This window comes from Carassius auratus, linkage group LG28B (assembly GCF_003368295.1).
Source record: "Carassius auratus strain Wakin linkage group LG28B, ASM336829v1, whole genome shotgun sequence".
Lineage (NCBI taxonomy): Eukaryota > Metazoa > Chordata > Actinopteri > Cypriniformes > Cyprinidae > Carassius > Carassius auratus.
In genome coordinates, this window is record NC_039293.1 from 623,443 (window position 1) to 640,410 (window position 16,968).

At 35.9% G+C, this 16,968-nt stretch overlaps 1 protein-coding gene and 1 long non-coding RNA gene across 2 annotated transcripts in view; one reads left to right on the forward strand and one right to left on the reverse strand.

The window, feature by feature from the left end:
• The window catches only part of LOC113067648 (high affinity immunoglobulin gamma Fc receptor I-like), a 124,813-nt gene that overhangs the window by 95,818 nt on the left and 12,027 nt on the right, over positions 1–16,968 (reverse strand). The gene's annotated exons all lie outside the window — the stretch shown is intronic.
• Positions 10,638–11,749, forward strand: LOC113067661 (uncharacterized). Its single transcript, XR_003279430.1, has 2 exons — positions 10,638–10,976; positions 11,330–11,749. It is a non-coding gene; the product is annotated as an uncharacterized LOC113067661 (long non-coding RNA).

Consider the following 16,968-nt stretch of genomic DNA (forward strand, 5'->3'; position numbering starts at 1 on the left):
TAAAACTGACGTTTGTTTCATTGCTTTCAACTCGAAACGGGAAATATAATAAACAAGGAAACCAAAACGAAATAATGGATCAAATTTACGTTTTCTCAATTTTTCTTTATTTGTTGTAGTAGGTCTAACTATTTCCCACGGTGCCGTCCTGCTTGCTTTGCGCATGCGCAGTGGATAGTTTCAAAGGAATTGCGCTTACTTCCGCGTATTCATCGCGGGGATAAAGAACACGTTTTTTTTAACGATCCCAGGCATAGTTACAGTATGTCCAATAACAGTACAACACGCTCTAATAGATTATATTGGTTAATATAATATAATCAATCAATCAGAGATGGTTTAAATGTCCTTTGAAATCACGCTAACCACTTGTTTTGGTATGTTTGGCATTTTAAGTAGATCATTAATTAAAACATTTATATTAGCAGATTATTTTATTAATAATGAGATCAATAAAAGCAATCAAAACGATATATATATATATATATATATTTCGTTTTGGTTTTAGGACAGCTTTGATTAAAAGATTTGATCCACTTCAAACGTTGACTACTTTATACACACACACACACACACACACACACACATTACATTGTGTGACATAGGTAAGTAGTAGTTTTCAGATGTGAATGGGTGGGGGGTATTTTCTTGACGTCATCAAACCAAAGTAATGGCAAGCGTAGACTTATGTATCATTCCTGAATCCTGATATGAATCAGTCCTTTGAAAGACCTATTATTATAGACAGTTCAGTGACAAATTATTAAACATAAACACTTGAATTTATTCCTTAAAGAATCTGAATCTTGGACGAATAGATTGAATAAACGGCTTCTTTATTAACACAGTGACTTACCGACACCTAGTGGCGATATTACTTTCAGAAGTATCATAAAGTAGGCCTATCATTTCATTTTGTCATTACATATTTCTTTCTGTGTTAAAAATGTTGTATTAAACATTAATCTCATTTCATTATGCAGTTGTAATTGCTATGTAAAGGCATGTCTGATCAGCATTAAACTGTAAACAGGCCTAATACATCTAAAATCAACTTCAGAAGCAGCTATCTCTGAAGGCTTAATTAATACTGATTTAATTATTACATGTATTCCAATTTAACATTATCATTATCATTAAGAATTTAACATTAAGGCTGAGATAAATACAAACTCGATTCTCAAAAAGTTGGGACGCTGTACAAATTGTGAGTAAAAAAGGAATGGAATAATTTACAAATCTGATAAACTTATATTTTATTCACAGTAGAATATAGATAATATATGTTGAAAGTGAGACATTTTGGAATGTCATGCCCAATATTGGCTCATTGTGGTTTCATGAGAGCTACACATTCCAAAAAGATTGGGACAGGTAGCAATAAGAGGACGGAAAAGTTAAATGGACAATTTGCAACTTATTAGGTCAATTGGCAACATGATTGGGTATAAAAAGAGCCTCTCAGTGTCTCTCAGAAGTCCAGATGGGCAGAGGATCACCAATTCCCCCAATGCTGCGGCGAACAATAGTGGAGTAATATCAGAAAGGAGTTTCCCAGAGAAAAATTGCTAAGAGTTTGAAGTTATCATCATCTACAATGCATAATATCATCCAAAGATTCAGAGAATCTGGAACAATCTCTGTGCGTAAGGGTCAAGGCCGGAAAACCATACTGGATGCCCATGATCTTCGGCTCTTAGACGGCACTGCATCACATACAGGAATGATACTGTAATGGAAATCACAAAATGGGCTCAGGAATACTTCCAGAAAATATTGTCGTTGAACACAATCCACAGTGCCATTCGCCGTTGCTGGCTAAAACTCTATAGGTCAAAAAAGAAGCCATATCTAAACATGATCCAGAAGTGCAGGTGTTTTCTCTGGGCAAAGGCTCATTTAAAATGGACTGTGGCAAAGTGCAAAACTGTTCTGTGGTCAGACGAATCAAAATTTGAAGTTCTTTTTGGAAAACTGGGACGCCATGTCATCCGGACTAAAGAGGACAAGGACAACCCAAGTTGTTATCAGCGCTCAGTTCAGAAGCCTGCATCTCTGATGGTATGGGGTTGCATGAGTGCGTGTGGCATGGACAGCTTACACATCTGGAAAGACACCATCAATGCTGAAAGGTATATCCAAGTTCTAGAACAACATATGCTCCCATCCAGACGTCGTCTCTTTCAGGGAAGACCTTGCATTTTCCAACATGACAATGCCAGACTATATACTGCATCAATTACAACATCATGGCTGCGTAGAAGAAGGATCCGGATACTGAAATGGCCAGCCTGCAGTCCAGATCTTTTTTGTCGCATCATAAAGAGGAAGACCTAATTGAGCAACTAAAAGCCTGTATTAGACAAGAATGGGACAATATTCCTATTCCTAAACCTGACCAACTTGTCTTCAGTCCCCAGACGTTTGCACTGTTATAAAAAGAAGAGGGGATGACAAACAGTGGTAAACATGGCCTTGTCCCAACTTTTTTAGATGTGTTGATGCCATGAAATTTAAAATCAACTTATTTTTCCCTTAAATTGATACCTTTTCTCAGCTTAAACTGAGAAATTGTATTCTGAAAAAATATATTTATATTTAGGCCTAATACTGTTTAACCTACATTCTGTTTAAATGGTTAATAAAAATGATTTGTGATAGAAAATGACACTGATAGAATAATTTCTGGTGAGTGCATGTTTGAAGTAAATTCAATTTCATTTTTCAGATTTCAAAATTAAATAAAAAAAGATGGGGATGAAACCCTGATTTAATGCTGATTCTTCACCAAAACGACAGTCTTCTTTAGGATATTCATTTATTTTATGTGAGAATTAAGAATAAAAAAGTCTGCTGGCAGAGTTTGGAAGAATACAAATCATTAAAGCACAAAGATCTGCATTTATCTTAAAGTAATTAGTTATTTTCCTACATAGCTGCTAAATATAATTTTTCACTTGCTGCCTTTCCAACCTAAGGAAAAAGTAATAGGAATAATTGTTGCCAATTCAGACGAGATCTGATAAAGCCATGGATTTACAATAGGCCTACTAAGTGTATAGTTATTTCAACCCTGATACTACATCAATAATTTGATAACTGAAGAACGGCACACAGCAGTAGATAAGCTGATGCTAGGTTAAGACATAACACAAGGAATAAATTAATTTGTTTTATTTGTACAGATTGCAATGTAACTGTAAAACAATGTAAACATTTAACTTCGTAGTTCTGTGCATACAGTATTTGTTTACATGTGCACTGTTTGTGTTTATTGCTACTAGAACTTACATTTCAGAGTACATCTGTGCAATAAAGGTGTTCTATTCTGTAAATTCAGTATAATGAAAGGGTATAATATATTTAACTGATACAGTAATTGTCAGGTAGAATACTATTACAAACATTATTACAGTATGTCAACCATTGCCTTTTGAATTACATTATTACCTTTAAAATTGTTATATTGCAAAGCTAAATATATATTACATGCAGTACATGCATCTTCAAGAAACATCTAAAAACACATCTCTTTCATCTTTGACCCTCGACTGTAGCACTGTCTATTCTAATTCTATTTTAGCTAATTTTTATTTATTTATTCTAACTGCTAGTTTTTCATCCAACACTAGCTTTCTGTATTCTTTTTCAATTCTTTCTATTTGTTTGTTTTTTTTTTTTTTTTGTATTGTGTGTGTGTATGTATTTATGGATGTGTGTTGTATATATATAGATAGATAGATAGATAGATAGATAGATAGATAGATAGATAGATAGATAGATAGATAGATAGATAGATAGATAGATAGATTGTATTTAATAATTAATGATCTACTTAAAATGCAACAAGTGGTTAGCGTGATTTCAAAGTACAATTAGACCATCTCAGATTTTTATTATAGCGTGTTGTATTGTTATTGGACATTCTGTAACTATGCCTGTGATCGTTAAACAAAAACGTGTTCTTTATCCCCGCGATGAATACGCGGAAGTGAGCGCATATTGGTTAGTCTACAGTATATAATGTTCCAGATATAATTGTTTGCGCTCTGTTTTAACACTGGGTTTTGTTATAGGCATAAAACATAAATATTTGACTGAAACTTGTCTATTAAAATCTGTTTGTATGAACTTTAACTTTGAAATATTTTAAATGTTGCCCCGCCTTTTACTTCTCAAACCTCCTATTTTCTAAGATATAATGCTGAGAAAACACGGAGGAACTTTGTGCTTCGCGAGCTACCCATCGTGTGTTGAGCGCTCAGCGACCTACTCCTTTGAAACTATCCACTGCGCATGCGCAAAGCAAGCAGGACGGCACCGTGGGAAATAGTTAGACCTACTACACAAATAAAGAAAAATTGAGGCAACGTAAATTTGATCCATTATTTCGTTTTGGTTTCCTTGTTTATTGTATTTCCCGTTTTGAGCTGAAAGCTATGAAACAAAAGTCAGTTTTTCATATTTGGTTCATACAGAAAAACAGAAAAACAAAATATTGATTCGTTATTTCGTTTTTGGTTTGCCAGATTTAATGGAATATTTGAATGATCGGATGATACACGGACCGTGTAGGCTATGCCTACTGTGAAATTACCACATCAAACGTGACTTGCTAACATGGATGCAGCTAAGATGCCACACCCAGGGTATCTTCCGTCCATTCCAAATCCGTTTCAAATTAAAAACAGAAAACGAAAAACTCAAGAGGATTCAAGTGAGAGAACATGAATTAAATAACGAGAAATGGAAAGATGGCTCGTTTATTCGTTATTCCATCTAGGTTAACAAACGGAAAATTAGTTTTTGACTTGATTTCTCATTTTGTCGTTTTGGGTTTAAAAAACGGCTTATGGCTTCAATATTTCATTCGCACTTGTGGGCGGAACTGAAACGCTCCTTTCATCTGATTGGTCGGATCGCTCCGCCTTCAACTCGATCTTACATTCTTTCAGAATAAGAGTCTTATAAGAGTAGTGTCTAGAAACCACCGCTCACTGTTAATTAACATAATATTTGAGTCAGATGTTGCTGCGCACATAATTCGTGCTGCTGTGACTTGCAAGTCACGCCTTTAAATTATTTCTAGGTTATAGTATTGTATGAATATTGTCCCACTGTAAATACAGTGCAAATAGTTTTGTCTCCTTGGATAAAAGTGAAGAGGAAATAAAAATCAATAATAGACTGAACAGTTCCATGATAATATGTCTGTAACATTTACCACTCTCATCTTTTAAGTCAAAAGGCACTAGGTAGGTGTGTGTGACATTAATAATTAATTGGGAAAATTACTATAGTTAAATTTATGAAATATATTAGCAATATTCGTTTTATTACATACTAAATTGAATGGTTTTTCTTTTAGTCTTCTTTGTTGGCCTTGAGAAAGCCAACGTATATTTGAACATTATTATAATTTATTATGAGAGTAATTGACAACGACTAAAATTTTAATGTTTCACCAAATTTCCTTCTCAAAAAATCCTAGTGACTTTCATAATCTGAGCAATGAAGGTCTTACACTTAATGTCCACTAGAGGGGGAGACAGGATTTCTATTTACGTAAAATGGCAAATAAATACATTAATTTCATGTGTACTACCATGAATATGCCATATTTGTGTACAAGAATAAACTTCACACTTCAAGCTGTACTTTAAAACTTCCCATTCTGGCTTTTTCAACCTACCTCCAAATGTATTTTAATATATTTTTTATTCACACTGGTTTATTCATTTAATGTTTGTCCATCTAGAACTTTTATTTTTCATGAGCTGTACATTTTAAGATGTACTCAGTGTTGATAAATCACATGCACTGAATGTAAATGCTAATGTCAGGACTCTCAGTCCTCCTCTTGGATGGCCAGTGTCCTGCAAAGTTTAGCTACCCCAAATAAACACACCTAAGCTAAGCAAGGTCTTCAGGATCAGTAGCAATGTCCAAGCAAGTGTGTTGGAACTGAACTCTGCAGAACATGGTTCTCCCGGTTCAGGACTGGGTTTTAAATCTATAAATGAATTTGTACAGTTGGGTGTCTGCATGCAGAGGTGTACTTCAGTAAGTACAATGTAAACTGTAATCTATAAAGACAAATCTTCAGATAAGCATTAAGGCCACTGCCTTGAGGTCTCCATCCATTGGTCAAAACAGACCTCGCACCCCACCACACTCCTGCTAGCTGTCAACATTAATTGCGGCTGGTGCCAAATAAAAATTATTATGTATCCCTTGTGCATTGTTCAAATTCACTACCCTTTCGTTATGTTCGGGATGAAAACATTCACTCAATTAAACTGCTATAAGCATTAGATAAAAAAATTTTCCCCTAATTTATTGTTGGTGGATGTTTTTTTTTCACTGACTTCCATTATAATTACATTTTTGATTGCAAAGCCATGAAACATAATCATGCATTCTTGATTGTTTGTGGTTTTCCCTGTTGGGAAGAGGTAAAATTTGTTATTTTTTACAGTTGATCACTAGGTGGGACCATCAACCCTTTAGATAGGCCTGTGCAAAAAAAAGCTTAGTTTCTGACTTGTATATAGAGTTATGTGGAGTATAACAGTAAATTATATTGTGTGTATGTGTGTAGGAGAGAGAGAGAGAGAGAGAGAGAGACTTTTGCGCACTTACCTTGATGTATTTGAGAAAATCTAAATGTACACCTCAGCTCTCAGAACTACATGGAGTAAACAAAAGTGTATTTATGCACCTGCTGCCTTTTAATGGTGGTGATAAGTATAGACTAAACAAAAACAGTACATGGATTTAAACACTTGCATGCCATCCTTCTGGTCATTTGATGGTGAGAAGAGCAGCAAGCAATACGAGAAAGGGCTTGACTTGAACCAGAGTTTTAGAAATGATTATGCAGCTTGACCCCTCCAGCGAGTTGCTGCTTATTTGAAGTTGGTATTGCATTTTGGTCCATAATCAATTATGTTCAAAGTAGTTTTTTTTTAATAAGATTTAAAGGTTTTAAACTGGCTTCACCATCAAGAAAAGACAAGTATTTCACACATAGGCCCTCCGTTCTTTTCACCATCAAAAGTCAGCAGGTGCATAAACACACTTCTTTTTTTTATTGTTTAGTCCATGTAGTTCTGAGAGCATGAGGTGCATATTTGGATTTTTTCAGATACATCAAGCTAAGTAAACAAAGGTCTCTCCCACACACTCTCTCTCTCTCTCTCTCTCTCTCTCTCTCTCTCAAACACACACACACACACACACACACACACACACTATAATTTGCTGTTAAACTCCATATAACTCTATATACAGGCCAGAAACTAAGCCTTTTTTTTTGCACAGGCCTAAAGGGTTAATGGTCCCACCTAGTGATCAACTGTAAAAATAACAAATGTTACCTCTTCCCAACAGGGAAAACCACCAACAATCAAGAGTGCATGATTATATGGTGTCATGGCTTTGCAATCAAAAAATGTTGGTATAATGGAAGTCAATGGGACAAAAACAGCCACCAACAATAAATTGAGGGAGAAAAAATTAAAATCTAATGCTGCACAAAACTAACAATACATCAAAGCTAATCTACAGTTACTAATCTTTGACATGCCCAAGACTGTCATAAAAGGTAAAAAAAAATATCCAGTCCAAAATTACTTTTTATATTGAAAATATGTCATTTTGTGTGTGTTTTTTCTTCCCAAATCAGTGACATAATTTATGAACTTGGTAATTAAAGAGTTAAAATCTTGGATTTTTTTTTTTAAACATTTGGTGGTTTGATCAGGACTGAGGGTGATTAATAGATTTATGCAAAAAAAAAAAAAAAAAAAAATCTTTATCTGAGGACATTTTTACAGCATTTTAATTTAGTGGGTGTTTTATCCCAAACATAACAAAAGGTTAGTGAATTTACCCACAGTATACTGTTGAGTTTTTGAAAAATTTCAAGCATTTTCCCAAAATAAGTGTCAAAATAAGATTTGTCACCAATCATTCCATTAGCTGCAACACAGAGAAAGTTGTGGCCAAAATAAGACTCAACTTTACCCCCTAGTGGACGAAAACGTCCCTAACAACGCATATGGGGTATTATGTAACAGCAAGTCATTTGTGCAAGTACATTTGACTTGCAGTTTTTCCAAAACTTAATCATTTTTATTTGGTACCAGCTGCAGTAGTTAATGTTGTTTTATATTATACAGCTATCATTGAGCTAAGGTATATCCCCCTACCACACCATCTATCATTGAAGAACCTGTGTTACACAGATATGGCATATTCATGGTAGTACACATGAAATTCATGTATTTATCTGTCATTTAAACTTACATAAACAGAAATCCTGTCTCCCCCTCTAGTGGACCTTAAGTGTAAGACCTTCATCGCTCAGATAATGAAAGTCACTAGGATTTTTTGAGAATAAAAAAGTCTGACCAGTTACAGCAACGAGTCAAACGAGTCTGAAGATCTGAGCTGAATTTGGTGAAACAATAAAATTTTAGTCGTTGTCAATTACTCTCATAATAAATGATAATAATGTTCAAATATATGTTGGCTTTCTCAAGGCCAACAAAGACGACTAAAAGAGAAACATCATTCAATTTTGTCTGTAATAAAACTAATAATTCTAATTTATTTAATAAATGTAACTATATTAATTTCCACAATTAATTATTAATGTCACACACACCTACCTAGTGCCATTAGACTTAAAAGATGAGAGTGGTAAATGTTACAGACATATTATCATGGAAATGTTCAGTCTATTATTGATTTTTATTTCCACTTCACTTTTATCCAAGGAGACAGAACTATTTGCACTGTATTTACAGTGGGACAATATTCATACAATAGTATAACCTAGAAATAATTTAAAGGGGTGACTTGCAAGTCGCAACAACGCGAATTATGTGTCTACATCTGGTTTCAGATATTGCTCTTGTAAGACTCTTATTCTGAAAGACTGAGGAGCCCGAGTTGAAGGCGGAGCGATCCGACCAATCAGATGAAAGGAGCGTTTCAGCTCCGCCCACAAGTGCGAATGAAATATTGAAGCCATAAGCCGTTTTTTAATCCCCAAACGACAAAATGAGAAATCAAGTCAAAAACTCATTTTCCGTTTGTTAACCTAGATGGAATAACGAATAAACGAGCCATCTTTCCATTTCTCGTTATTTAATTCATGTTCTCTCATTTGAATCCTCTTGAGTTTTTCGTTTTCTGTTTTTTAATTTGAAACGGATTTGGAATGGACGGAAGATACCCTGATTTGCCACCGGGGTCCGTGTACGTTTTGATAGTTTGTTTTTTCGATTGAAACACAAAACAAAATAACGAGAAACCACCTGTTTTTCGTTTGTCGTTTCAAACCAAAATCAAAGAAACGGTAAAAAAAGAGCCGTTCTCCCGTTTTTGGTTCTGAATCTAAAAACGAAAAATGACAAAACCAAAATCAAATAACGGTCCGATTTTGGTTTTTTGAAATTCCTTTTTCCATTTTTTCGTTTGAAGATCTACATTGAAATACAGACAGGTTGGCCACGTGACCCGGAAGTAATAGTAAATATGGCCTATCAAAATAAAAGCCAAGCTTTTAGAACGGTCATATTATGCAGCGCTAACGTTATACCAGAGTAACGTTAGAAGAAAAATCTATTAATAAATAGCCTTATATAAACCTGGACCGGAATAAATATGTTAGCAACAGTAGTTTATTACAGCTATTTAATATCGTGCCTATCCAGACATCACCAGTAACGTTTAATGAGCGCATTGTTTGGCTCAATACAGTTGGTAATATAGGTTAACCTAAGAACTTGTTGTGTGTGCAGAGTTGTTACTGTTAGCGCTATATTATATAATTAAATTTATATTTAATGTGGTTTCCACCGTAATGAATAACTGTTCCCCCTTTCTACCAGCAGGTGGCAGTATTTAAATGACTGACTGTATGGTGTCTTTGGTAACTGTTTTAAATCAAGATTACTGATACAGATGTATTTATTGTTGTTCATTGTCTTTTGTTTTTATTTGCCTAGTTATCATCATCATCATCATCATTCACCCAGCCCAGAGTTAAACCTGCTTCTGTTTTAACCTGATTATAACACTGCACTGCTATCAGCTTCTTATAGCAGCTCAGACAACAAACTCACATCAGACATGTCCTAATCCTAATGTAGGCCATCTAGCCAAAATAATGATTTACCAGTGTGCTATATACTTTGTGAATCTTTCTTCTCTATACACATTCCAGTTTGTATAACATACAAAACTCTGATTGTGTCATGCCAGTGAAGAGAATCCATAAAAGTCTTAAAATTTTATATAGCACATACATGCTTTCAAGGGCATTGCATGTACAATCAATGGCTGCAGAACATTTGTTAAGCCCTAAGGTAAGAACATTTTACAAGGTCCTCAAAAGAAAACCCCAAAACATAATTACATTACTAAAAACAGACTGTCAACGCTGATTACATCAGGAATAACTGCAACAAAACGTTTCCAGTAACTTTTGATATGTCCTGCTTATTGACTTGGACGAATCTTTGCCCATTCCTCTGTACAGAACAGCTTCAACTCTTGGATGTTGGTGGGTTTCCTCACATAACCTGCTTGCTTCCTCATCCTTCCACAACATTTCAATAATTTTAAGGTCATAACTTTTGACTCTGCCTTTCCAAAACATTCACTTTATTCTTCTTTAAGGTAGGTGGGTATATTTTGTCACAATATAATATATATAATAGTATAAAGTATAAATTGAGTTTGTATCTCCCTTCTGGTACATAGCAGACATTATCAGGCTAATATAGAAGCAATTATAAAAATGGTAAACATAAATAAACTATGATCAGTGGAGCAGTGCTGAGGATGAACTATAGTTTAATAGTCTGATAGCTTGGGGGGAAATGTTGCTCTGCAGTTGGTGCGGCAGCAGAAACTTCTATATCTCTTCCCAGAAGGCAGCAGGATGAACAGGCTGTGGCTGGGTGGGTACTGTCCTGTTGCATTGGCATATTGGATTTTAATATTTGTATCAATATAAGTGTGATGTAGCTTCAGTGAAGATGAAACCAGCAAAAAAAAAATATATATATATGGATGTTACTGTCATACAATATAGAAAAAGAGGCTTAGAACTACAGAGATATATAGGGGATACATGGGAATGTTTAGAAATATCATTACTATGACTACAATTTTTATTAAAATGTAATTATTGTAGTCAATGGGAATATATAACTATTAACACACTGTAACACTAACAAGTGAAATGAGACAGAGGAAAATTGCTTGAGACAACTGTTGAAATATTTGTTGAAAAATATTCTGAATCTTGCAGATGTGATGGAAAACCCAGTTGTGGCACCGTGCTGCCGCAGCCTCGTTGGATGCCGGGTCTGCGTTGAGCAGTGGGCAACTACCTCGCCGCACTGCCCAAAATGCAGGGACGAGATGTTCCAAGAAAAAAAAAATTTAAATTACAGGGATGGGGGAGATTGTGAATGTTTTGAAAGACACTATTAGTTAGGAGATTGTTTTAGTTAGTTTTTATTTTAGGTTTAGGTTTTAAGTTAAGTCAAATGGTTAAGTTTGGTTATGTTCATCTGTTATGTTATTTTATGCAATTAATAAATTGTTCAATTTTATTTTCTATTACTCTCACTTGCAGAACTCCTTTTGTTGTATTCATTTTATGTTATTTTATGCAAATAATAAATTAATATAAATATTTTAATAAAATAAATTATGTTCACTTTCATGACATACTGCTTGTTGTCTATTATAACACAGTAGAACCACACACCCAACTGGACTGAAGGCCTATATGTGAGACATGTTTTTAAATTTGTGAGTGTTACAGTCAACTAAAACTTCACGCAGTATAATAGCACATGTAAATCAGACAATCAAACATGAGGAGAAAGAGCTCATTTTATTGAGTAGGCTAATGCCTTAAGCAGCTGTGCTAGGAAACGTGATTTGTGAAAGCACAGTTGTAATGAAAATAATGGAAAGTGTTTTAATTACAGAACATAAAGCAATATCTCCATGACAGTAGCTCGCACAAAGCAGACACAGTGCGACACCTACTGGTGTCTGTAATCGTTTTGAACTGCCCTTGATTTTAAACTTCGTTGGATTATTAACGTTACATGGAGGACTGAGAACCTTCACATATGTCGTTTTTTATTGTATTATAAACAAACTACTATCACTATTAGTTAACTAGCCAGTTCAATACATTTATATTAACACTTTATAACGTGAGCGAGGTAACAGCGTGTCCTTGGGCTTTTTGAAAATAGATATGATGCGTTAGGATAAAATTATATTTGAGGACCAACACAAGTTTTACGAGGGTGTCAATCGAATGGCAAAGACGAGATAGGGACTGATATTTTGATGGCGGAATCCCAATCTCCCTCATTATTAGTTAGGCCTGCGCATGACGTCACGTGGGAATTCACGTTGAATCGCTGTCCATTACGGTGGAAACCACATTAAATATAAATTTAATTATATAATATAGTGCTAACAGTAACAACTCTGCACACACAATAAGTTATTAGGTTAACCTATATTACCAACTTATAAAACGTTTGTAAAAAGTTTACATATTGCCATATTTACTATTACTTCCGGGTCACGTGGCCAACCTGTCTGTATTTCAATGTAGATCTTCAAACGAAAAAATGGAAAAAGGAATTTCAAAAAACCAAAATCGGACCGTTATTTGATTTTGGTTTTGTCATTTTTCGTTTTTAGATTCAGAACCAAAAACGGGAGAACGGCTCTTTTTTTACCGTTTCTTTGATTTTGGTTTGAAACGACAAACGAAAAACAGGTGGTTTCTCGTTATTTTGTTTTGTGTTTCAATCGAAAAAACAAACTATCAAAACGTACACGGACCCACCGGGTTTGCTTCAGGGAATTTTTGTTTTTTTAAAAGAAGCTTCCCAATGGAAACCTCGACAAGATGCACGTCTGTTTCACACATAATCCGTCTGCAGTGCATATGCAGTCCCTGTGCGTTACGTATGTGGTGCTGAAGCATTGTGCTTTCACACAGGACGCACTTGCAGTCCACTACTTGGTACGTGAATGATCGCTGCACTGTTGCAGACGCAACGCTCCTGGAATGTACTGACCCAACCGCGTGAACACTGAAATCTGTTAACATGGGTGCGGAAAAAAAATATGCGTCGCATACGCACCGCAGATGGATAATGTGTGAAACAGGCATAAGGTTGTTTGCACCTTTTGCAATGTGGAATTCGTTTACAGCTTTCTCATACAGTTTTTGATGCATTTTGGAAACAGGAGATGAGCCCCAGGTCTAATGCAGCACCTGTCTTGAGAAACCAGTTCTCAAGAGACTTAGCTCTCTGCAGTGCAAAAGTGTGTGTTTGTCACCTTGTGGGTGTTTTCAAACTGCTGGGTGTTTCTAAATCATGCAATCTAAATGATCCCCCTTACCCAACCCCACCCCTAAACCAAACGTACTATGACGTCAACCAATCAGGTATCATGGTGTAAAAACACCCTGATCTGGTAACTCCCATTACTTTCCTACAGAGACCTATACTTGGTTCTCAAAGACTTAACGTTACTTTTTAGTCATTATTTTATTTGGGTAGCACACATATTCTGAATGCCTTCGGCAGAATTCAAATGAGATTAATCTATATTAATTCCAAGATAACAGTGAGATAAATCTAGATAAAAAAGAAAAAAATGTATGCCCATCACTAATATATATATATATATATATATATATATATATAAACCTGCACAGGTACAGAAACACAAACTCACGGTGTACAGTGATATTCACAGGATGACTGTTCTCTCCAGATTCAGTCTGACACCAGTACACTCCAGTGTCTGATGTGCTGGTGGAGTTGATTGTACATGTAGATCCTGTTTGTGATTCCCACAGAGATGAACAATATTCCAGCCACCCATTGTATGTGTATCTTCTCACTCTCCATCTATCAGAGTTACTCTGGTCCTCACAGCTCAGAGAGAGAGAGACAGATGTGAAGTGTTGAGTTCTGTTGGGACTGATGATCAGAGAGACTAGAGGAGAAACACCTGAGAAGACAATCACAGTTTGGATATCAAGAGTTTTATTGATTTAACACTTTACACAATGTACACTGTTTCAAAACAAAATAATATATTTGTAATTATGCCATCAGCAAGCAAACCAAAGACAACTGAGACAACTTCATGAAGTGTTAGTTCTGGAGGAAAAAACCTTTGGAGAAACCATTATTTGATTTAATCCACCATCATCTCAATTCTAATCAAGTAAAAAATAAATGTTATTCAGTTGTGTTGTGGGCAATAAAACAGTCCAGTACATTATTGTTAAACTAATTTTTACACTGAAATAATGAAAATATATGTGCGACCCCAAAATGCTGCTGACCCCTGCTTCCACCGTTGTTTTAATCTCTGCCAGAAGAAAAAGCATCTTTCTCCATTGACACAATTCAGTAGTAACCTTGTATTATGACAGAATCAAATTTCACAAATCATGCTCTTAAAAGAACAAGGAAAATTTCAGAAGTCTCTCATTTAATTCAGAGATTCAGTCTGAACTCACCAGTGACCCATAGTGGTTGTTCGTTGCTGTTCCATGTGTAATAGGGTGGTTTTTCTCTCTCTGCTTTGCACACATAAACTCCTGTGTGATTTAGAGCAGCAGAACTGACCGTGTAGTTTCCTCCAGCTCCTCTGCTGCTGTCTGAGAGCAGCTGATTATAAATGCTGTTGCCTGTATAAAGTGAGAGTGAAGAGTTACCTCAAAAAAAAAAAAAAGGAGTTATATTTACATGAGACATTTAAATTACCTTTGTTGGTATAATCAGTACTCAGACTCGTTTATTGTTTGATTTTTAATCTTTATAATAATATATATATATATATATATATATATATATATATATATACATACACAGTACAGGGCAAAAGTTTGGACACACATTCTCATTCAAAGAGTTTTCTTTATTTTCATGACAATGAAAATTGTAGATTCACACTGAAGGCATCAAAACTATGAATTAACACATGTGGAATTATATACATAACAAAAAAGTGTGAAACAACTGAAAATATGTCATATTGTAGGTTCTTCAAAGTAGCCACCGTTTGCTTTGATTACTGCTTTGCACACTCTTGGCGTTCTCTTGATGAGCTTCAAGAGGTAGTCACCTGAAATGGTCTTCCAACAGTCTTGAAGGAGTTCCCCGAGAGATGCTTAGCACTTGTTGGCCCTTTTGCCTTCTGTCTGCGGTCCAGCTCACCCCTAAACCATCTGGATTGGGTTCAGGTCCGGTGACTGTGGAGGCCAGGTCATCTCTTTGAATGAGAACGTGTGTCCAAACTTTTGGTCTGTACTTATATATATATTATATACTTTTTTTTGATGAAACCAGTTGCATGTAATGTGAAGTTGAGATGTTGCTCGGAGAGAAGGAGAAAACCCAAATAGGTGTCAGCAAAAAAAAAAGAAAATGCACGAGGGAGGACGTTGTTTCTTTCCCGTGTTTAATAAAAATGTCATATTACCATAAAAGGGACTGTTACAAAGTCCCCCTGACAAATAAAGGCTGACTCCAGCCGTACACAACCAGGGAGCATTACTGTTTCACTTAACAACCATATATACATGCCACAGTTGAAAAGTTGACTCTCAGGGTGAGGAAAAAAAGAAGAAAACAATGCACATCCAATAACAGTCCCACAAAACTGTACATTGCACTGACGTTCAATAAAACAAACCTGTGTGCAATGATTTTACATCTAACTGCATGTGACAAGTGACAACCAAAACCCTTGTTTTATCCCACCTTGCTTAACTTCAATCTTTCATGTGTGATATGGGTTTGTTCACCTATTAGCTGTCCAGTCAGAAGTAATTCTGTTTTTTTTTCTGTCTCAAGTTATAATGGTCAGTACCCTGAAAAGGGTAATTTGAGTGAAGTCCGTGTGTGGCAAAGTCACGGCTCATGTCAGAGTGCTCTGTGTCTGGAAAAACAGCACTGTCAAGTGTCTATTCAGATAAGGTCTTTGAGAATATGGAAGGCCGTATCAGCATAAAAAACATTCCAGCATTTCTTGTCGTAATTCCCAAATCACTCCTAAATACTCATTTTCTGGCGTTGAGTAGGGTTTCTCAGCCTTATGTAGAGTTCTGCTCGCAAAAGCCACAACAACATCTCGTCCAAAGTCGTCTTTTTGCATTAAAGCTGCACCCAGACCCAGGTTGCAAGTATCCGTGTAAACATAGAATGGCTGTGTGAAATTTGGAAAACATAAGATTGCCGCTGACGTGAGACAGAACAGTGTTACTTTCCGGGTGAGACAGAAAAGTGGTTCTGCTTTACTCGCATAGACAGGGACGAAGTGCCAATAATAGCCTGTAAGGTCAAGGAATCCTCCGACATCCTTTGTGTCTTTTGGTTTTTTGAACTCCGTCATCGCCTTTACTTTTTCAGGGTTTGGTGATATACCCCCTCAGGTGTGACACAGTAACTAAGACATGTGAGCTCACTTAAAAAGAACTGACATTTGCTCAGCTTCAGAGAGAGACCTGCCGTCTGCAGTCTTGACAGAACCTCCAGAAGATCCTCAAGGTGTTGTTCACAGGTCGGAGAACCTATTAAAAATCTTGTCCAAGTACACCGCACAGCATTTATAAGTTAGGCCAGTGAGGACAGTGTTCATGACCCTTTGAAAAGTAGCAGGGGCATTGCTGAGCCCAAAGGGAAGGACTTTGAACTGAATAGGCCACAGTGAGATATAAAAGCAGTTTTCGGTCTAGACTTTCCTTTTACGGACACCTGCCAATACCCCCGTAATAAATTTCCCACAGAACAGAAAGTCCAATGATTCATCCACCCAGGGTAGAGGATATGAATCCTTCAGTGTGAGTTGATTTAGACCCCTGTAATCCACACATAACCTGGG